The sequence below is a fragment of the Sciurus vulgaris genome (assembly GCF_902686455.1).
Source record: "Sciurus vulgaris genome assembly, chromosome: 1".
Classification (NCBI taxonomy): domain Eukaryota; kingdom Metazoa; phylum Chordata; class Mammalia; order Rodentia; family Sciuridae; genus Sciurus; species Sciurus vulgaris.
The window spans coordinates 14,903,716-14,923,283 of NC_136461.1; the positions used below are offsets into that span (position 1 = coordinate 14,903,716).

The 19,568-nt window shown below is 51.6% G+C and overlaps 1 protein-coding gene across 3 annotated transcripts in view; it reads left to right on the forward strand.

The window, feature by feature from the left end:
• Positions 1-747: 747 nt before the first annotated feature.
• Positions 748-19,568, forward strand: part of ALPL (alkaline phosphatase, biomineralization associated) — a 55,787-nt gene continuing 36,966 nt past the window's right edge. The window contains exons 1-3 of one of the 3 annotated variants that reach the window (XM_079122469.1): positions 10,171-10,226; positions 16,993-17,021; positions 17,856-17,970. The gene's annotated coding sequence lies outside the window, so the exon portion shown is untranslated. Of the gene's footprint in view, positions 879-10,170; positions 10,227-16,992; positions 17,022-17,855; positions 17,971-19,568 lie in introns of those variants that run through there. The other 2 variants (XM_079122470.1, XM_079122471.1) reach the window with 2 other exon arrangements.

The window sequence follows — 19,568 nt, forward strand, 5'->3', positions numbered from 1 at the left end:
ACCTAGAATTTTAGTTTCCTGCGTACTTGCAAAACATAAAACTAGCATCACACCCCGGGAGGCAAGGGAAGCCAGGGGAGATGGTGTCCACCTGTTGAAGTAGGGTGGGCCAGTCCTCGCAAGTCGAGTGATTGGCCAAAGTCACCAGAGCAGAGTTTGACGCTCTGGCTCCACCACCTGGGCGGTGGTCTGCGCCTACTCTGGTAACCAGGAACTTGTCCTGGGGCTCTGGCTGGGACTTGGGCAGCCCTAACCTGACTTCCCTCTCTAAAGAGCGGGTGGGAGGGAACAGGCCCCTGCTTAGCTTCCTCTGGCCATAGCCCAGGGCAGGGCAAGAGAGGAGGAGACGAGAAGTCTGGAGCGGGAAGAGGAGAGTCCGAGACACACGTGGACGGAGATGGAGTCACAGACGAAGAAAGCCAGATGGGCAGACAGAGTCAGACGCTCAGAGAGGCGACAGACAAAGACACCCACCAAGAGACCAAAGATAACGACACACAGGAGCGGCGCGCACGGGCGCCACCAGAGCCCCCAGCGCGCCGAGGGGGAGCGGGGACTGGGCGGGAGCCACCCGTAGGCAGCGGGACAGCCCGGGAGCGCCGCGCGAGACCGCGGGCAGGGACACGCCGCCTGCCCCGAAGCCCCGCGTCGGGCGAGCTTGCCCGGCAGGGGGCGCCCTGGCCGCGCCGTGCGACCCGCGGGCGCGGGGTGGGGGGCGGGGCGGCGGGGAGGGCTCGAGCGCGGGCCCCGGGTCGCCTTTATAAGCCGGCGGGGGAGGCGGCCCGGGCAGCGAGCGCTCCCGCCACTCCGCGCCCGCGCCCCTCGCCGACCCCACTCCGCTGTGCCGGGACCGACCCTCCGCCGCGAGCTGTGCGCAGGTAAGGACGCTGCCCCGCTGCCGCGACTCCCGCCTCGGTGTCCCTTTCTGACCCTCCGCCGGCCCCCGGCGGCGGCGACGCTGAAGACCAATGGCAGAGCGGGAGCCTCCGCGCCCCGCGCCGCTCGCGGCAGCCCATTCGGGACCCCAGGCCACTTGTCCCGCTCCCTCCCTCGCGCGCATCGGAGACGTGGCGCCCGCGGAGCCGGCGAGCTAAGGGGACCGCGCTCGGGACGGCCGGGCAGTCCTGGGGTCTCCGGCCTCCCCGGCTGCTGCTAGGACCTCAGGCCAAGCACCTGTCCCCGGGGTCCCCTCCACCCCTAACCCCGACTGGTGCCCTCTCAGGCCCTCATCTAGCAACCTCCGGGTCCCCTGCAGCCGCCAGGGGAGGGGACGGACTGCTCTGTCCCGGGAATTCTAAAGTAGTTGGGCCGGAGCTGGGAGGGAGGCACTCGGATCGGATCCGGGTGGAGAAACAAGGGAGCCCCGCGCGCTGGTGTCTCTGGGGATGGGGTGGCACCGCATCCGTGGGCACAGCTCTGAAGCCCGCCAAGCCCAAGGAGCCGCGCTGCGTTCTGAGTTTGGCAGGTGAGGCGCGCTGTCCCTGCCGGGTCCCGGTCTCTGTAAGAAAGAGTTAAAAGCGTGGTCGCCTTGGAAAGGCGGGAGACTGAGAAAAACCTCATCCTTCCCCCACCTTGTCACTTATGACTCTTTTACTCTTTTCAACACATAATGGGGCCGGGGGAGGGGCATTTACAAAGGACTGCGGGCACGAGGGGACCCTTGAGATTGAAGAGAGAGAGGTTCTCAGATTCTCAGGCCAGAATGGGCCTTTGGGTCCTGGGAAAAACTCAGAGACCCCTCAGGTAGGCCCAGCTTCTTAGGGAGACAGGGCTTGGCTCCCCACACCAGCGAAGATGACAGGTGTTGATTGAATGTCTGCTCCAACAGCTGGCAGGCATTGGCTCCTTTAACAACTGGGGAAACTGAGGCTTAGATAACTTGAGCCAGTGGGGGTCAGGATTTGAACTCTCCAAACCCTGAAGCCCTCCCCCCCTCTCTCCTGCTACCCACAGGCAAGGGTCTGAGCCGGGTTTGGGTTCAGCCCTGCCTGGGTTCAGCCCTGCCTGCTTCCCTCCTGCAGACCTGCCCTCCAGATCTGCAGTCCTCCCTCCCTCCTGCCCAGCTTCCCCCTCTGACTCCTTGTTTCTTCCTGAACCAAAGGTTTCTGAATTCCCCGAGCAGAAGGGGCCACCCCTGGACGCCGCTTCCCAAAGTCCCACTGGTGGAGGGAGACAGGGCTGGACTGGTCCTTATCTGTGTCCCCATCTATAAAAAGGGTGACATAGCTCTCTACAGGACTGCAGTGAGCCAAACTGAGACCAGAAAAGGACAATAATATCTTCCATCCCCACATATTTATTAGGACATCGGCTTCATATCAGGCTCTGTTCTAGGTGCTGGCAGTACTGCAATAAATGAAGCAGAAAATTTAAAAAGGCCCCTTCATGAGGTCCACGTTGGCATAACCAGACTTTTCTCACGCTTTGACTAAGCGCCAACGTGGACACCGTAGAATTGAACAATTCCCAAGGAAGGAGACTGAGCTGCAATACCATTTGTAACATCCATCCGCCAACATCGGATCCTCACTGATAGAGGGCAACCTAGCTGTGTGACTGGAGACAGGCTCTGCCCTCTCTGTGCCTTGGTCTCCTTGAGCTGCAGCTACTGGCAGCGAGGTCTCCAATGTGATTAAAGCTTGCAAAGTGTTTAGCTGGCGCCTGCGCTTAAAAAACTATGGGCTGTCATCAGCTCCAGTCCAGCAGATGCACTGACACCGTTCAGGATTGTGTCAATGCCTCTGAACCTGGATCCTGTCACTTGCCTTTGCCCTGGCCCTGGCCCCGGCCATCCCCTGAAGGGCTGCACAGTGGTGTGGACTGTTGCCCTGCCTGTTCACACTCACAGGCCACCTCCTACCGTCCCAGACACAGCCTGGGCTGGGAGCTCGGAGCACCAGGCTGGGGATAGCCCCGGAGCTGTTCTCTCCTGTGCCTCACTGTGCCCCAGCTCAGGACCAAACTCGGCTCTGTTCTGTCCTGTGACTTATATCCTCAACATTCTCTGCAAACTAGATGTGATCCTCATGTTTCATGTGAAGACATGCCTTGGAGAGGGAAAGCCACTTGCTCAAGGACACACAGGTGGTGCCTGGGAGCTGGAGCCGGAGCCGGTGTTGGGGGTCGCTATCTGGAATTGCAAGTCTAGGAAGTCTAGCCATCTCCGCGTTGTACCCATCTGCAGGCACGAAGCTTCTTGTTCCAGGGGACAGGCTCCAGAGCCAGAGCTTGGGGTTCTCACCTTGAAATTGGTCCGACTGGACTTATTAATATCAAACCCAGAGCTCCTAGAGAAGGCTGCAGGGAGAGCGAGCGAGTGAGCGAGCGAGCGAGGCTGAGAACCAGCACTGGAAAACCTCCACGTGGCCACAGGAATGCTGACTCAGCTCCCCAGCACGCATGGGCGTCCTCATTGGCAGGCCAGGGCTGGGCTGTGTGGTACGCTTTTTACATTTTTGTTTTTCTGTTTTCTTTTCTTCCAGAAATGTCCTAATGTTTAGAGTACAGTTGGGGGCGGTAGAGGGAAGGCTCATTCCCAGCACTGCTGTGTGACCCCGACAAGTCGCTTTCCCTCTCAGAGCCTCAGTTTCCTCATCTGTGATATGGATTAATAATCTGTGTTCTGCAGGGTGGCTGTGAGTGACCAGTGAGATCACAGATGGTCTCCCAACATTGGGCTTCACCCCGCTGTTATTTTTGAGAAGTTAATGTTCCCTGTGGGGCATCTGCCCAACCCAGAAGGCCAGAGTGAAGTTCCTGCTTAGGTACAAAGGCCTACATGGCAGGGAAAATGCTGGTTTAAGGATTAATATCCTGGGTTCCTGTCTCTTGCTGTGTGACTTGGGGCAAGTCACTTGGCCTCTCTGAACTTCGACTCATAGTAGGCCCTCAGCATCATTCTAAGATGCTCAATGTCCAAGGAACATTCAAGAATACTCTCCATATTTCTCTGCCTTCCCATACCACTCCCCAACATTTCGTAATCGCTCCCAGAAAAACTCTGTGCTTAAAGTTTTCCGTGCTTAGATTCTCAGCCTCGCTGTGGCATGAAATCAATCGTTTGCATTTAATTTGACTTCTCGGATGAAGGGGTAAAATTCGAGATGAGGGCAGGGGTGGGGGAGGAGGAGAGGAAGAAGTTAAACCAGATGTGTTTGTGTTTAACTGTAGGACGGTGGTTGAACTGCCCGAGTGTAACCACCGAGCTTACTGAATTCCAGTAACCTCAGGTTTCACTACAAATTGTAGTGTTCTTTCCTGGCTGAGGCGGACTCGCCCTCCCCTTATTTTTATTATTACTATTTTATATTCATCTGAGGCCGCAGAGAACTGGCGGGAGAGGAGACCTCAGAGATGCTTCACATTTCATCGCTGGCTTCAGAAACTGGTGCTATCAGCTGGCATCCCTGACCAAGGAGACCGAGGCCCAGAGAGGAGAGGGACCTGGCCAGGGGCGCCCAGCCGCTGAGGGCAGGGTGGAGCAGAAGCCATCTCCTGGCTATACGCTCCATGACCTTCCCAACCCAAGGCAGGACGCAGCTGAACGGGTTGGTAGAAGATCTTAAGCTCAGGAGAGCAGAGTTTAAATCCTTGAGCTGTTGATACATGCTGTGTGACCATGAGTGAATCACATTCCCTCTCTGGGCCTCAGTTTCCTCATCTGTAAACCAAGATATCTGAAAGCAGGAGGGCGGAGATGGGTCTATTTGAGTCCATCGGGCCTCAGGTACTCGTGGCCTACTGTGTGCGAGGTCACGGTAGGTCAGTCACAAATTGCCCTCCCCAGGCCACGAGGGGTGGGGGACTGTTGACTCCTAGGTGATTTTAAAACTTCAATTTAGTTCCTGGTATTGTTAAACAGGCAGTTTCACTTTACATAAAACCATGGGTTTCTGGCTTCTCTTGAAAGATCAGAAGATGTGGCCATTTTGGGCTCTGTCCCTGCCTGACCACCATGGCCAGAGCTGAGTGGCAGCTGTTCAGTAGCCTGTCCTCTGCCACGGGCCGGCTGCACCCCAGTCCCTCCTGCCTCCCTAACAGCACTGGAAGCCTGCGGCCTCTGGGCTGAATGCCGTGAGGCCATGAGAGGGGCGCTTGAATCGCTTTAGAATGACCAGATAAGGACTGATCCACCCTTGGGGGGCTTGGGGCAGGGACACGGGAGGACTCGGGACACCAGTCCCACTTCTGTGGCCTGGCAGCAACTCTGAAAGACGTTGGCTGATGGGGGAGGGGGGCAAAGCTCCTGCCTCCGAAGAGGGCAAGAGTCTGAGGCTCTAGATGTCTGGAGGGGACAGGACAGTCCATGCTCGCAAGCTGGGCCCACCACGCTGGGAGTCCTGAGAGCTTGTTTCTAAAGACTGCATAGCCTGGGGGAAGGCGCTCCCTCATCTCTGCCACCTCACCCAGGCCTGGCCACAGCCCGCACATTGGTGTGCCCCCAGGCCATAGATGGGACACACGATCTTACACTCTGTCCCATGCCCTCTGTGCCATCCTCTTTGCTGGTGCCAAGGGCTGTGAGGACAGACAGGCACCTGGTGTCACCGTGCAGCTCACGATGGCCTTGTCTGAGCTGGAGGACAGCGGGAGTGGCCTGGCGGTTAAATTCGGGAGCTCTGGAGGGGAAGCTCTTCGCTGGGGGACATGAGATGAGCCAGGGAGCCTGAGTGAACCCGGGTCTCCTGGTCCTCCGCCTGCTCTGTGGCAAGTTGCATTTCCAGTCATGCTGGGTCCCGGGAGTGACACTGACCTCCACCCTCTGCTGTTCTGCAGGCGAGGGGACGGAGGCTCAGAGGGTGGACCGCTGGGTTCCAATTCCTCTCCAGGTGCCCCTGTCCGCCGCGCTGGCCCCGGGAAGGGAGGGGAGGGGAGCTGGGAGGTTATTTCTGGCGAGCAAGACCTCGGAGGCCGCGTGGGGGAGCCCAAGCCCCGAGCCCCCTGCGCCAGCCCTTGCCTTCCACGGTGACTCCGGAGGCTCCGTTGCGAGATGGTTCCTGCTCAGGTTGTGAGTTCGTGACTTGGGCGAACGCACTTCACCTGGCCGGATGCGCACAGTGCTGGACGGAGCTCAGCCCGCGTTTTACGGGCCTTACGGACCTGTGTACGTAGCCAAGGCCAACCGCTTCCTTTGTAAGACTCGACCTGGTGACTTTTTTGCCACGCCGGCCGGCGATGGAACTGGCCGGGAGCCTGCGTGCTAGGCACGTGCTCCTCCGCTGGCCACGCCCCCAGCCCCAGCTCCTGCGTCTCTGCGCACCTTGGCCTTGTCCATCGGGCGGCAGGGTGGGCGCGCTGGCCTCCAGGCGGCACCCAGATGCAGGGCTCGCCCAGCCTTCGTCTTTCTGGGACTGGCTCCTTCCTCCTTCCCCCGACCCCCGTGACCGACCTGCCTCTTAATACACAGGAGTTAATCACATGCTCCTGGGCCACCAGCCGCCAGCGGCCTCTGAGTCCCTCTCCCCCTCCTCCACTCCTGAGCCCTCGCTGCTGTTTTCTCTGCCTCATTAACTGTCCCTCCCACTAAAAGTCCATAGTCTCCAATCTCTGAGGTTGGCATGGCTGCGGACCTCGCCTGAAGCCGCGGCCTTGGTGCTGCGTCTGCCCCGCACCACGGGGGCTGGAATGGCCCCTTAACAGAGGAGGAAACCGAGGCACCAACTCCGTGAGCCGAGCATGCCAGTCCACCCACTGAGCCGCTGCCTCCCCACCTTGTGAGTGACATCAGCTCTCTTCCTAGAAGAGCCAGTTCCCTATTTATTTCGAAACAGTTCCCTATTTATTTCACTGATTCGCTCTTTCTCTCAGTGAGCCCCTCAAGGTGTCTAAGAAAACGATTCTCACAACAGCTTGTTCCCGCGGGCACCTCCTCAGAGTAATTTTTGTGAAAACACTGTTTTTCTTTGATTGTTGTTTTCCCCCTTGATCTGTCCTGATAGTTAACATTTAAGGGATTACCCTGTGCCAGAAGCTGAGCTAATTACCTTGAATGACGGTATTGTGTTTAACCTGTTGTTCTCTCCATTTGACAAAGGAGAAAACAGAAGCTCAGAGAAGCCGAGTAACTTCTCAAGGTCACGCAGCTGGGAGGTGGAGGCGAGACCCATATAGATCTCATGCCCACCTGCCCAGGTGGATGAGGGTCTGAATTCCACTTTCTACTTTTGGATAGAATACCTCGCGAGACTCTGCTGCATACATTTGTTTTCCGTTGAACCATCTGTCTGTGTGGTTTTTGACCTGGGGGTGGGGTCCTCAGAGGAAGAGGATCAAGCATAGGTTCCTGGTTGGGCAGCAGCATCTGTTCTCCCTGACACTGAGTCTCAGCCTGGATGCCCCGCTCCTTGTCCAGAAGGCAGGGAAGTGTCCTTAGGTACCAGAGAGCCCGGTTTCAATCCCAGTCCCGCCATCTCAAGCCGTGTGGCCTTGGGCAAGTCCCCTGCCCTGCTCTGGCTTTGTAGTATCCTGCCAGACACACTCGCTCATGTGAGGTAAGGCCTTTGGACTCTTCTAGTTCATGGGTGGCATATAGCTGGTGCACATAGTGGCCACTTCCCTGCCCACACCCACGTCAGACATCACTAACCGGCCATTGCTCTCCCTCCAAAGGTCTCTTAAATATGGTGTACTCCTCCAGGCAGCCACTGGCCACTAATTAGACCTGGCACACAGGATGCAGGGCATCCAGCACCAGATGAGACGTGGTGAGTGTGTGGAGTGAGGAAGGGACAGGCCCAGGTGGCCAGCAGCTCAGTGGCACAGTGCCTCTCAGTCTTCTTTCCCTTGCCTGAAGAGTAGGCGGGACCCTGTGCTGGACTCTGCCGGAACCCACCTCTGTCCTCGTGGAAGCCTCTGGTGGCAGCATGCACAGCTGGGCCCTCGCTCAGGTGGAGGCCGGTTTCTGGGTCTGGTCACTGCCCGGGTTTAAGGAGAGACAGGAAGGGGCTGGTTGCAGGTCCTCCTGAGAAGAGTGTGAGCGCCCCTCCCCCATTCGTAGTATCAGTGGTAGAAATAATAATGGTACCGCGTGGAGCATCATCCTTAGGCCCAGCCTGGTTAGCCGGTGCAGTCACCTCCAGTCCTCCAGAAAGCCCAGGGTTTCAAATGACTCAAGTCTATCGCCTGAGCTCCCCCAGGTGGTAGGTGGTGGCGCTGAGGTTTGAATCCACATCTGTCCAGCTCCAAGGCAGGCCCTGATGGCCTCCGGGGCCAGGGCGGAGGAGAGCCAGGCTGCATGTGTGCTGTCTTTTGTTACCATTACCATTTCTCTTTTGTGATGGGGACATTCCTTTGCCGGTGGAAAGCCCCTCCCATTGGCAGGACCTTGGCCAAGTGTGGCCCTACCGCTGAGCAGCACCCCAGCCGAAGCCTTCCCCGTCTCTGCGGGGGCAGACTGCAAACGGCACCTCTGTTATTGCAGATTAGAAAATTGGAGTTCAGAGCGGGAGGGTGCAGTCTGAGGATCACACAGCAAGCAACTGTCCTGCCTGTTCCCTGAGCCTTGTTGAGAAGATCGCCAGGGGAGCCCGGGCTGGTGGGAACCCTGGAGTGCTGTCTCTGCTGAGGAGGCTTTGTGTCCCAGATGGACCCGGGCGACCCTGACCAGCACTTCACATGCTCCCAACCTCCGTTTCCAGGCTACGGCGGTACTTTTCAGTTTCCAGAGCCATTTCTGGTTTGTGAGCTCACCGAATCCTCAGTCACCTGAGTGTCATCTTCACCATACGAGAGGGGAAGCTGAGGCTCAGCAGGCAAGGCCGTGCTGGAGGCAAATTGATGGCAGAACCAGTTCAGGGCCTGGGCCCAGGGACTTCCCCTCAGGGTGTCTCTGCTTTGGTACCTGCTGTTCCCTCCCCTGCAGTGTCCACTCCCTGTCTGCGTGACCACTTGGCATCATGGCTGTTTTTCCTAGATCTTGCTGGGAAATCTTGAGCCATGTGTAATGTGACCATCCACATGCTGTCCAGCTCAGCTTCCAGGAGGCCTGGGTTCCAGTTGTAACAGGGTGATGTGTATCTCTCTCTCTCTCTCTCTCTCTCTCTCACACACACACACACACACACACACACACACACACACACACACACACTGAACCCTGGGGCACTTAACCACTGAGCCCCAGCCCCAGCCTTTTTATATTTTATCTTGACACAGGGTCTCACTCAGTGGCTTAGGGCTTCACTAAGTTGCTGAGCTGGCTTTGAACTCGTGATCCTCCTCCTCAGCCTCCTGAGCTGCTGGGATGACAGGCGTGCACCAGCAGGCCCAGCTGTCCCTAGGTTTGATGCCCTGGCCACCCTCCCCAGCCTCCACTGATGTCTTCCCCTCACCACCAGAGGCACCAGCTCTTAAATGACTATTCGTGCTTGGTGGCAGGACAAGCCAGCTTGCTGGGTGACAGGTTCCTGCTGGCAGCTCAGACCTTTGGTCTCCCATGTCACATCTCTGGCTCCTCTTTTGGTCCATTTTGTTTGCAGAGGTCCCCCTGCCCCCATCTCAGACAACTGTATTTCCTAATAATAATAGTCATGGCTGTCATTTGCTAAGTCCTCACAGGCATGTCCCTTGGTGCAGAGCAGGCATGTCAGACACATTGGTTGAGTGGTGCTGGCACAGTGACATCTCACGGGGACTCAGAGCTGTTTGACCTGGGTGCCTCGGTTTCCTCATGTGTCAAATAATAATTCCACGAGGAAGAGGAGTGATTGATATCGATATGTCAATATATATTTGTTTTAAATATCACACGTACTTAGACATCGGTTCCTTGCACTTGACTCTCTGAGAGGTCCTTTAGGTCACAGTCTGTAACAAGTTGCATATATTTCAACACCTCGCAGGACACTCATGTTTCAAGTAGCCCTGATCAGAAGCCACTCCCCACCACCCTATTCCGGTCACAGGGCCCCGCCCCGCACCTGAAGGGCAGAACGCACAGCAACATTCGGAGGCGAGTCAGGTGGTCACGTTGCCGGGACAGGGACACGTCTCTGAGAATATAGCGTGCCCGTCCAGCTTCGAGCGCATGGTAGGTCTTGTGACCGTCATCTGCAGAGCAGGCAGTGATTGAGCTCTGCGTGGGAGCCAGCAGGAGGGAGACCCGACCCAGCTGCTGGAGCGAGCCAGGCGGCGGAGCCTCCAGGGAGGGCGCCCTGAGTGGCTGTAGCAGTGGCGGCCCGCATGTGTTAGATGCGGTCACTCCCTGAACCTCACATCAGCCCTCGGAGGTAGGTGGCATTGTCATTGTTCCTGCTCATGACGGGGAACCGGGCTTGGCAATGTGCTCAATTGCCCAGGGAATGGTTCGTCACTGGCGGATCTGGGGTGTGCACCCGGCCACCAGACCGTGGCACCTGGCCCTGTTGCCACCTCTCAAAACGACCATGGACCTCCCTGCTGGGCAGTTTCCTGGCACCTCGCTGGGCCTGTGCTTGGCGGGCAGGCTGATGTGAGGGTGCACGGGCACACTGTGCATCCATGGGGTGGAGGTGAGTCTCTCCTTCTCCTCCGGGGCCTCCGCTGTATCTTGGACCCCTTGACGCTGGGCTCAGACAGTTTCCAGGAAGGGAAACCAACCTGACGCCTACCCAGCTTGGGGCGTGTGTCTGCTCAATTCCATGGCATTGGTCAAGGACCACAGCACTGGGTCTACCTCCCCTCCAAGGTGGGGAAGGTCTGCCCAGCTCCCAGGGACACTGTGTGATCTGTCTCCTACAGAGGCAGAGACAAGGTCAGCAGGGTTGCCCAGGGTCCCAGGGTCAGTGGTGGTGGCTCTGGGATTTGAGATCAGAGCCTTGGCGTTTTCCTTCCTGCCTCCCGGGTTGGCTCTGAGCAGATTGGCCTTGGCTCTGGTTGAGAGGATACATCTGCCTTGGGGGACTCTGGTCCCGAGGTTCAGGCCTGGCTCCTCCTTAAGCCTGTTTGCTTATAGTGGTAAGAATTGTCATTTGCTGGAGCCTCGTGGACAGTGTGGCCAGCTAAGTTGGTGTTCTATGTCCATTCTCATGTGGTCCTTTGAACTTCCCGGAAGGTGGGTACTGGAACCCATTTTTTTCCTTTTCTTTTTTGGTACCAGAGATTGAAGCCAGGGACACTTAACTACCGAGTCACATCCCCAGTAGCCTCACTAATTTGGTTAGGGCCTTGTTAAGTTGCTGAGGCTGGCCCTCGAACTGAGATCCTCCTGCTTCAGCCTCCCGAATTGCTGGAATTACAGGACATGCCCAACCAGATTCCCTGCTTTTGCAGGTGAAGAGATACCCTGAGGAAGGGAAGGGACATGTCCCAGGTCATGTAGCTAGCTCACAAGTGGTTAATCCAGAATTGAACCTGGGCAGCCTGGTTCCAGAGTCTGGGCTCATAATCACTTAATAAATATTAGATACATCTCTGCAGGTCAGATGTATAAACTCTTCTTGAACCTGTTGTTTCTCCCTGAGCCAGACTTGGTGTGTGTGTGTCAGGGGTGGGGGACAGCAGGAGGACAGCAAATAGCAGGAATGGGCTGCATGACACTCCAGGGGAGTCACAGAGGCCAGGGCCTCTGAGCTGGAGCCCGGAGTTTATCTGGCCCCGTGTGATTCAGGGGAAGGGTGGGGTGGGGAGCGAGGTGGGGGCACAGCGGGGCAGTCCTGGTGTCTCCAGGACCAGGGTCAGGGGGAGGCCAGAGCAATTAGCCTGGCCGAGACTACAGCTCACTCAGAAGCCTCAGCTGGGGATCAGGCCCAGCCTCCGTCCAGGGCTCTGGCCTCATGCCTGACCCTCCTGTGTGTCTATCACAGGCTTCCAGAGTCTTCCTGGGGTGGGGAGTCTCCGGGTGATGGCTGAAGCGAGAACTTGGCTCTGAAATTTCCTCCTTCATTACCAGCTCCCGGCTGGCCCGCCGGCCCCACTTCCCGTCTTGGAGGAAGCATCCTTTCCTCTAGTAGCTGCATGATTTGAATAATCAAGTGTTTCCCGGTGGCCCCTGGCCAAGCAGAGCTCTGCTGTGCGCGGCCTCTGACTCGGAGGAGGCCTGCCAACCTCCTGGTCCTGTGACACACTCCAACCGCCAAGGGCAGGCTGTGGGGAACAGGCCTGGCTCCTTGGCTTTGTGGGACCCGGCCCCAGATGACTCTTATGACAGAGGTTTGCCTTGGGCTTTGTCCCATCACTGCCTGGAGTGGCTCCCCAGGGACGGGGGAGAAGGAGGCACCCCTGTCCCAGGAGATCCCTGCTGGTGGCCTCTCTTGGCAGCTTGCCTGGGTGCCCGCATCTTGGTACCTATGAGGGTGGCGAGCAATGGGGGACAGTCAGGAGAGGGAAGGAAGGAGGGAGACGGGAGGACCTTGGTTCATCCCTCGACACATCTCTGGTCAGGTGCTGAGCTCACACGTCAGCAGGCCCAGTTCTTGTCCTCAAGGGCTTTTGGTACGGGGCAGGGGGTGCCCAGCCCACAGACCCACCCGAACCCACAGCAAGAAGGAAAGCGTGAAGGTCATTGACCTCAGCCCTGGGCACGGTGGTCCCAAAGGCTGTCCCCTGGAGCGACGTTCCCTCGTTTCCCCTCAACACATCCTTCTTGAGCCTCACAGGGAGGCAGGTGTGGTGTAGGTGCCAGGGAGGCAGCCGTGAGCACCCGAGGTCCTGGATGCCTGGCGCCTCTTGTCCTGGGAAAGACCAAGACAGGTGGAGGGTTTGTTTCAGGCCGTGACGGAAGCTGGAAGGAGACAGAGGCTGTGGAACAGCAGTGGCCTGGCACGGTGGGGCTCCTTCTCCTGGCATGGGTAGGGACTCTGAGGAGGTGGCCTTGGAGCCAGAGATAGAGAAGGAGGAAGTCAAGCAATGGTCCCAGGAAGAGTGTTCCAGGCAGGGGAACAGCCAGCACAAAACCCGGGGCAGAGGAGGAGGCACAGGGCAGGGCGGGGCCAGGTGATGTCAGAAAGGTGGGTAGGACCTGCCCGTGCAGGTGGCACCTCCCCTCTGCCCCCTTAAGAGCAGTTTGTGCGGGAAGGGCCGCGGGGTCTGCCGCTCCCACCCACTCCAGGTAGAGAGGGGCTGTTGGCTTAGTATGCTTCTCATTTTGATTCATATTTCTGATTAGCGTTAGTGTCATATATAGAGCGATGTATGTATATATTTGGGGTTTCTCATTCTCTTGCCTTTTTTGATTAGTGTCTTTTAAATTTTTGCCCCTTACTTGTATTAATACAATATATAGAAAGATATTGTATATAAGGGGCTTCTCACTCCCTTTGCCTTTTTTTGATTAGTATTTAAGATCATAGGTACTTGTATTTTATATATTTAAAGTATATACCAGTGTTATAAAAGGGCATCATGACCCACATAAGCTCCTGGAACTTGCTTTTTTAAATTTCACTCAGTCTCCTGTTTCTGAGATTTATCCATATTATTTCATGGATCTGTCATTCATATTTAAATTTTTAAATTTCTTTTTTTATCGGTGCACAGCAGTTATGCAGAAGTTTCTTTGTGGCATGTTCGTGCATACATGTAAAGATAATTTGTCCAGGCATGGTGACACATGCCTGTAATACCAGCACCTCTGGAGGCTGAGGCAGGGATTAGTTCAAGGCCAGCCACAGCAACTTAGTGAGGCTCTGCCAAAAAATAAAAAAAAATAATAAAAAGGGGCTGTGGATATAGCTCAGTGGTGGAGCTCCCCTGGGTTCAACTCCTGGCACTCAAAAAGCAAAACTTCAAATCCCACAACCTAGTTTGTTCAATTTTACTCCCCAGTACTTCCCCTGCCCACCCCCTTCTGTCCCCAACCCACTTCCTCTACCCTGCTAGTCTCCCTTCTAATGCCACGGAGTCCCTTCTGTAAATGACCTACTTCTTCTTGCTTCCACACATGAGAGGAAATATACACTACTTTTTTCTGAGTCTGATTTATTTTGCTCAAAATTACAGTCTTCGGTTCCATCCATTTCTCGGCAAGTGACAATTTCACTCTCTATGGCTGAGCGAAGGGCCCCTGTGTCCCTGCACCTCATTTTCCTCATGCCTTCGTCTGTAGACAGACTCCTCGGCTGATTCCGTAGCTTGGCTATCGTGAATTGTGCTGCAACAAATCTGGGAGTGCGTCTCTCTAAAACAGGCCGATTCTTTGGCAAGAGAGGTCTAGCTGCAGCAGAGGGGAGATCCATTTTTAGCTTTTTGAGGAACCTCCATGCTGATTTCCACAGGGGTGACGCTAATTTACATTCCAACCCGCGTATCCAGGAGTGCCCTTTTCCCGAGTCTTCGCCAGCACTTACTGCTATTTGGATTCTTGATGCTTGCCATTCTAACTGAAATGCAATGGGATCTTGGCGTAGCTTTGATTTGCATCCCCCAGTGGCTCAAGACCTTGAGATTTTTCCCATAATTTTTGGCCATTTGTACTTCTTTTGAGAAGTGTCCATTCAGTTCCCTTGCTAATTGGGGTTATTTGTTTTGTAATGTTGAATTTCCACTTGTTGAACAGGCTGTCTTTTCTCTGATGTATATTGTTTTTTGACACCCTCATCAAGCAAGAATCAGATGACTATAGCTGTGCAGGTTGTCTGTGTCTTCTGTTCTGTTCCATTGGTTTATGTGTCTGTTTTTATGCCAGTGCCATGCAGGTTTAGTGACTATAGCTCTGTAGTATAATTTGAAATTGATGATGCTCCAGCATTGCTCTCTGCTCTGAATTGATTTGACTATTCTGGGTCTTTTGTTTCTCCACATAAAATTTAAGATTTTTATTTTCAGTTCTGTGATGAATGTCATTGGTATTGTAGTGGGGATTGCATTGAATCTGTACATTGCTTTTGGTAATATGACTATTTTAACTATTAGTTCTACTTATCCATGAACATGGGAGGTCTTTCCATCTTCTAGTGTCTTCTTCAATTTCTTTCTTTTACAGTTTTCATTGTAGAGGCCTTTCGCCTCTTTAGTTAGGTTTATGTAATTCATTTCTTTATCACTGTATAATATTCTACTGGATACTATTCTATACTTCCTTTTTGTTTTTTCCAGTGCTGGGGATAGAACCCAGTGCTTTGTGCATCTTAGGCAAGTGCTCTACCACTGAATTCTACCTCCATTTATTTATTATCTTCTTGGTGGCATTGGCTTTCAGATTTTTTGGTAGTGTGAAAAAGGTGCTTATAAACATCCATGCACATACTTCCTCATACTTGACCACAGGAATTTTCTCGTAATATGTACCTAAGAGTGGAACTGTTGGGTCATAGGATATGTGAAAGTTTGTTCAGTGTTCCAAGATAAGACCAAATCATTTTCCAGAACAATCTTGCCAGTGAACACTCCTACCAGGAATGCACATCCTGTTTCTGTGTCTTCTGCAGCACACGTTGTCAGACTGCTTACATTTTCCCAGTCAAATGAGTGTAGTGCTTTCTCACTGTAGACAGGAGGTGTGGCTCCTGGTCACCTCTGAGGGTGAACAAGTGTGGATGAGTGTGTGCGAGCCCTCTTTTAAAATGCATTTTGGCCCATTTTTCTGTTTGTCCTTTTATTTTCTTTTCCCAAATCTGTTGCTTATTGCTTTGTAAGAGTTCTTTATAGTTCTGAGTCATTATGTTTCGGGTAAGCTAAAAGTCTAAAATCTAATGTAGTCTCATTTAGCACATTTTTGTTTAATAATCAGTGCTTTCGAAGTCTTCTTTAAGGAAGTTTGCCTTCCTTACTTCAAGGTCAGGGAGCTGTTTACCCGTAGTTTCCAATAAATGTTCTTTTAAAAAATTCTTTTGGGGGCTGGGGAGATAGCTCAGTCGGTAGAGTGCTTGCCTTGAAAGCCCTGGGTTCGATCCCCAGCACCCAAAAAAAAAAAAAAAAAATTTTTTTTTGTGGTTGTAGATGGACAGCACGACTTTATTTTGTATGCTTAGTTTTATTCGCACCGACCCCCCAATAAATGTTGTAATGTTTTGTTTTTCACATGTAGACCTTGAGCCATGCCTTGTTGATTTTGTGTATGGTATAAGGTAGGGATCCAATTTGATATTTTCCATCTATACATCCATTTTTTTTGTTTTCCATTTTTTTTATAAATATATAAAAATTGACTTCTTAATTTTGAGCTTATCAAGCTAATTTTCTAAACTAGTTCCAATTCTTTGTAGACTCTAGGTGATCAGTTGCAATTAATATGAGTTTTCATTTTTAAAAAATCTTTATTCTTTTAACCTTTACCTTTTCACATGTGTGCAATGTTAAATGAAACGGTGGGACTAAGGTTTTTTTGTTTTGTTTTGGTTTGGTTTTTGGTACCGGGATTGAACTCAGGGGCGCTTGACCACTGAGCCACATCCCTAACCCTATTTTGTATTTTATTTAGAGACAGGGTCTCACTGAGTTGTTTAGGGCCTTGCTAAATTGCTGAGGCTGACTTTGAACTCAGAATCCTCCTGCCTCAGCCTCCCGAGCCATTGGGATCCCAGGCGTGCATCACTGCGCCCAGCCGGGACTAAATATTTTTGCCTTATTTTGTTTTGGAGAGAATGTCCTACTGTTCCCCTTTTGGATGTGGGAGACTGGAAGCTCTCTTTTATTCGTAATGAGAGCTTTCTAAAAAAATTTGTGTGTAAATATATTAAATGCTTTTAAAAATGCTTTTAAAAAGCATCTTGAGGTGTTTAGTTTTTCTCTTTTAATCTGTTAATGTGGCTAATTACATAATAGATTTTCTAATATTAAACCTTGCACTCTGCATTCCTGGGATAAACCTAAACTGCAATTATGCACATATTTGGTATGTTCTCATAATATCTTATCTAGAATGGTTACATCAATTTATAATCTTCTGGCTTTCGTATTGCATTTATAACGGCCTCTTAGAATTAGATGGTGATTTTTTGTTTACTGTCCTTTGAAAATGTTTGGGTAAAACTGAGATAGTGTGTTTCTTGAAGTCTGATAGAATTTACTTGTAAAATCACTTTAGCCTGTTTTCTTTGTGGAAAGATTTTTAACTACTGTTTCAATTTCTTTATTCAGGTTCTTTATGTCTTCTTGAGTCAGTTTTGGTAAGTTATGTTTTTAGGCATATATTCATTTAATCTTTATAATTTATTAGCATAAGGTTGTTTATAGCATTTTTTCGCTGTGTTCCTCTTTTCCACAATAAAGTGTCTCCTCTCTCTCTTTTAATCTTGCCACAGGTTTATTGACCTTTTAAAGATACCAACTTGTGACTTTGATCTTCTCAACTGAGTCGTTTTTCATTCTGCTTTTTGATTTCTGCTCTTTATAATCTATTTTCTTTGGTCCCCACCCCACCCCGCCTAACTTCCTAAGCCTGACACTTACCTCATTAACCTTGAGCCTTTCTTTGCGGTATTACACAATATTTGATATGTAGTGTTTTTATTATCATTCAGTTCTAAGTAATTTAAAATTTCTACTATGACTTTGCTTTGATCCATGAATTACTTAGGATGTTTGTCATTTCTAAGGATATGAGTAATTACTTGCCCTTTGCAAAACTTAACTTCTAACTTCTAACAATCTGGTCTCAGAATGTGGACTCTATGCAAACCTGTTATTTGAAATCTGAGGCTTGCTTTATGGCCTGGTATGTGATCAATTTTTAAAATGTTTTGAATATTCCTGCAAAGAAGGTGTGTTTGTGTATGCTTTTATTTCAATTTTTCTGTTTCACTCTGAAGTTTTATTACTTTCAGAAAATTATCTGTGACTTTTTTTTTTTTTTTTTTTTTTGTGGTGCTGGGGATTGAACCCAGGGCCTTGTGCTTGCAAGGCAAGCACTCTGGCAATTGAGCTATATCCCCAGCCCCTGTGATTTTTTCCTGCAAGGTCAAAATATATTTCCTCTACCCTCATATTTCCTCCTCCTCTAGCCCCCAGCTCTTCACCAGCATGCCCTGCAGCCCCCGTGATATCACAGCACATTTGCCCAGATGTTTGGTCCTGACGTGTTAAAGGAAGGTGCAGCATCACTTTTTGCTCTTTTCTGTGAGTAGATCTCCATGACTAGGGAGAAGCACAGGAAACAGGGTTAGACAAATGCATACTCATGTTTATAGTTAGGCCCAAAGCTTGTTTTAAAAACAAAAAATTAAACTTTACTCAGTACCAGCTGTGAATTTTGTTGCTATTACTTAAATATTTCCTACAAAAAAAAAAAAAATGGTGTGTTTGTGGGCACAGTTGTTATTCTGTGCATACCTGAGCCCTTGAATGGTGTGACTTTTACTGTCCTTTACAGTTTGGATGACAGTTTAGCTGGCTATAAAATTCGCAGTTCAACCTTTCTTTCCCCTCTGGTACCGGGGTCAATTCAGTTTGATGTGCATTCCTTTTGTAAGTGATCTGTTTTGTCCAGACTGTCAGAATGGTCTGGTTATCTTTTGGTGGTCACTGGGATATGTCTGAGTGGGGGTTTTCCTTATTTGTCCTGCCTGGTGTATTTTGTTGTCTCTTCTTTCTGTAGTTCTAAGGTCACCTTCACTGTGTCTTCAAATAGCTCCCCTCTTGATTTCTGGTCTTTTCCGGGACCTCCTATTTTCTCAGCGTTGGCACTTACACTTGCCTCTCTTTCTGGTTTTGGTGGAGATGTGATTCCACACAGGAAAATCCACAGATCTGACATGTTCAATTGAATGCATTTTGACAAAAGTTCATAATCTCATAACTCCGATTCCCAAACAAGATTTTAAAAAATCATTTCCACCACCCAGCAAGCTGCCTCCCACCTCTTTCCTGCCTCCTGAAGGCACATCACGCTGACTCCTTTCGCCATAGGTTAGACCCATCTTTTCTAGAGTTTCATGTGAACGAAATCACGTGGCATACATCTCATGCCCAGATTCTTTCATTTATCCTGTCTCTTTTTAAAAATCTAAACCGGGGAGCAAGCCCAGCTTACACATACTTAGCACACGCTCTACCACTGAACTTTGCCCTCTGCCCAGCTCCTCATGTTCTGAGCTCTGTCTCTATGGTGGCATCCATAGCCCAGCCCTCCTCAGTGCCAAGTCCTACTTCATATCTCAGGGTACCATTCATCTGTCGTGGACACTTAAACTTTCCAGTTTGGAGTATTACAAATAAAACACCCTTGAACACTTATGTATAAATCTTTTTGTGTGCATGTGCGCACACACACGCGTGCGCACACACACACACACACATTTTTTTGAGCAAATACTTAAGAGTGGAATTGCTGGGTGGATTGTGATGTGTGTTTAAGAGTCCACTTCCTGAGAACCTACCAGACTCTCTTCCGAAGCGTTGATACTCTTGTCCACTCCCAGGACCAATCTACGTGGTACTTCTGAAATTTTCTACATTCTCATAAATGTCTGGTTTTGTCTGTCATTCGGACCTGGTTTTCGTCATTCCTGTGGGTGTGAAATGGGTTCATTTGGGGCTGGGGTTGTGGCTCGGTGGCAGAGCGCTTGCCTAGTCCATGTGAGGCACTGGATTTGATCCTGAGCGCCACACAAAAATAAATAAATTAAATAAAGGTATTGTCCATCTACAACAAAAAGTAAAAAAAAAATAGAAAAAATGGGTTCAGTTGCCATTTACCACATGAGTAATGATGGTGA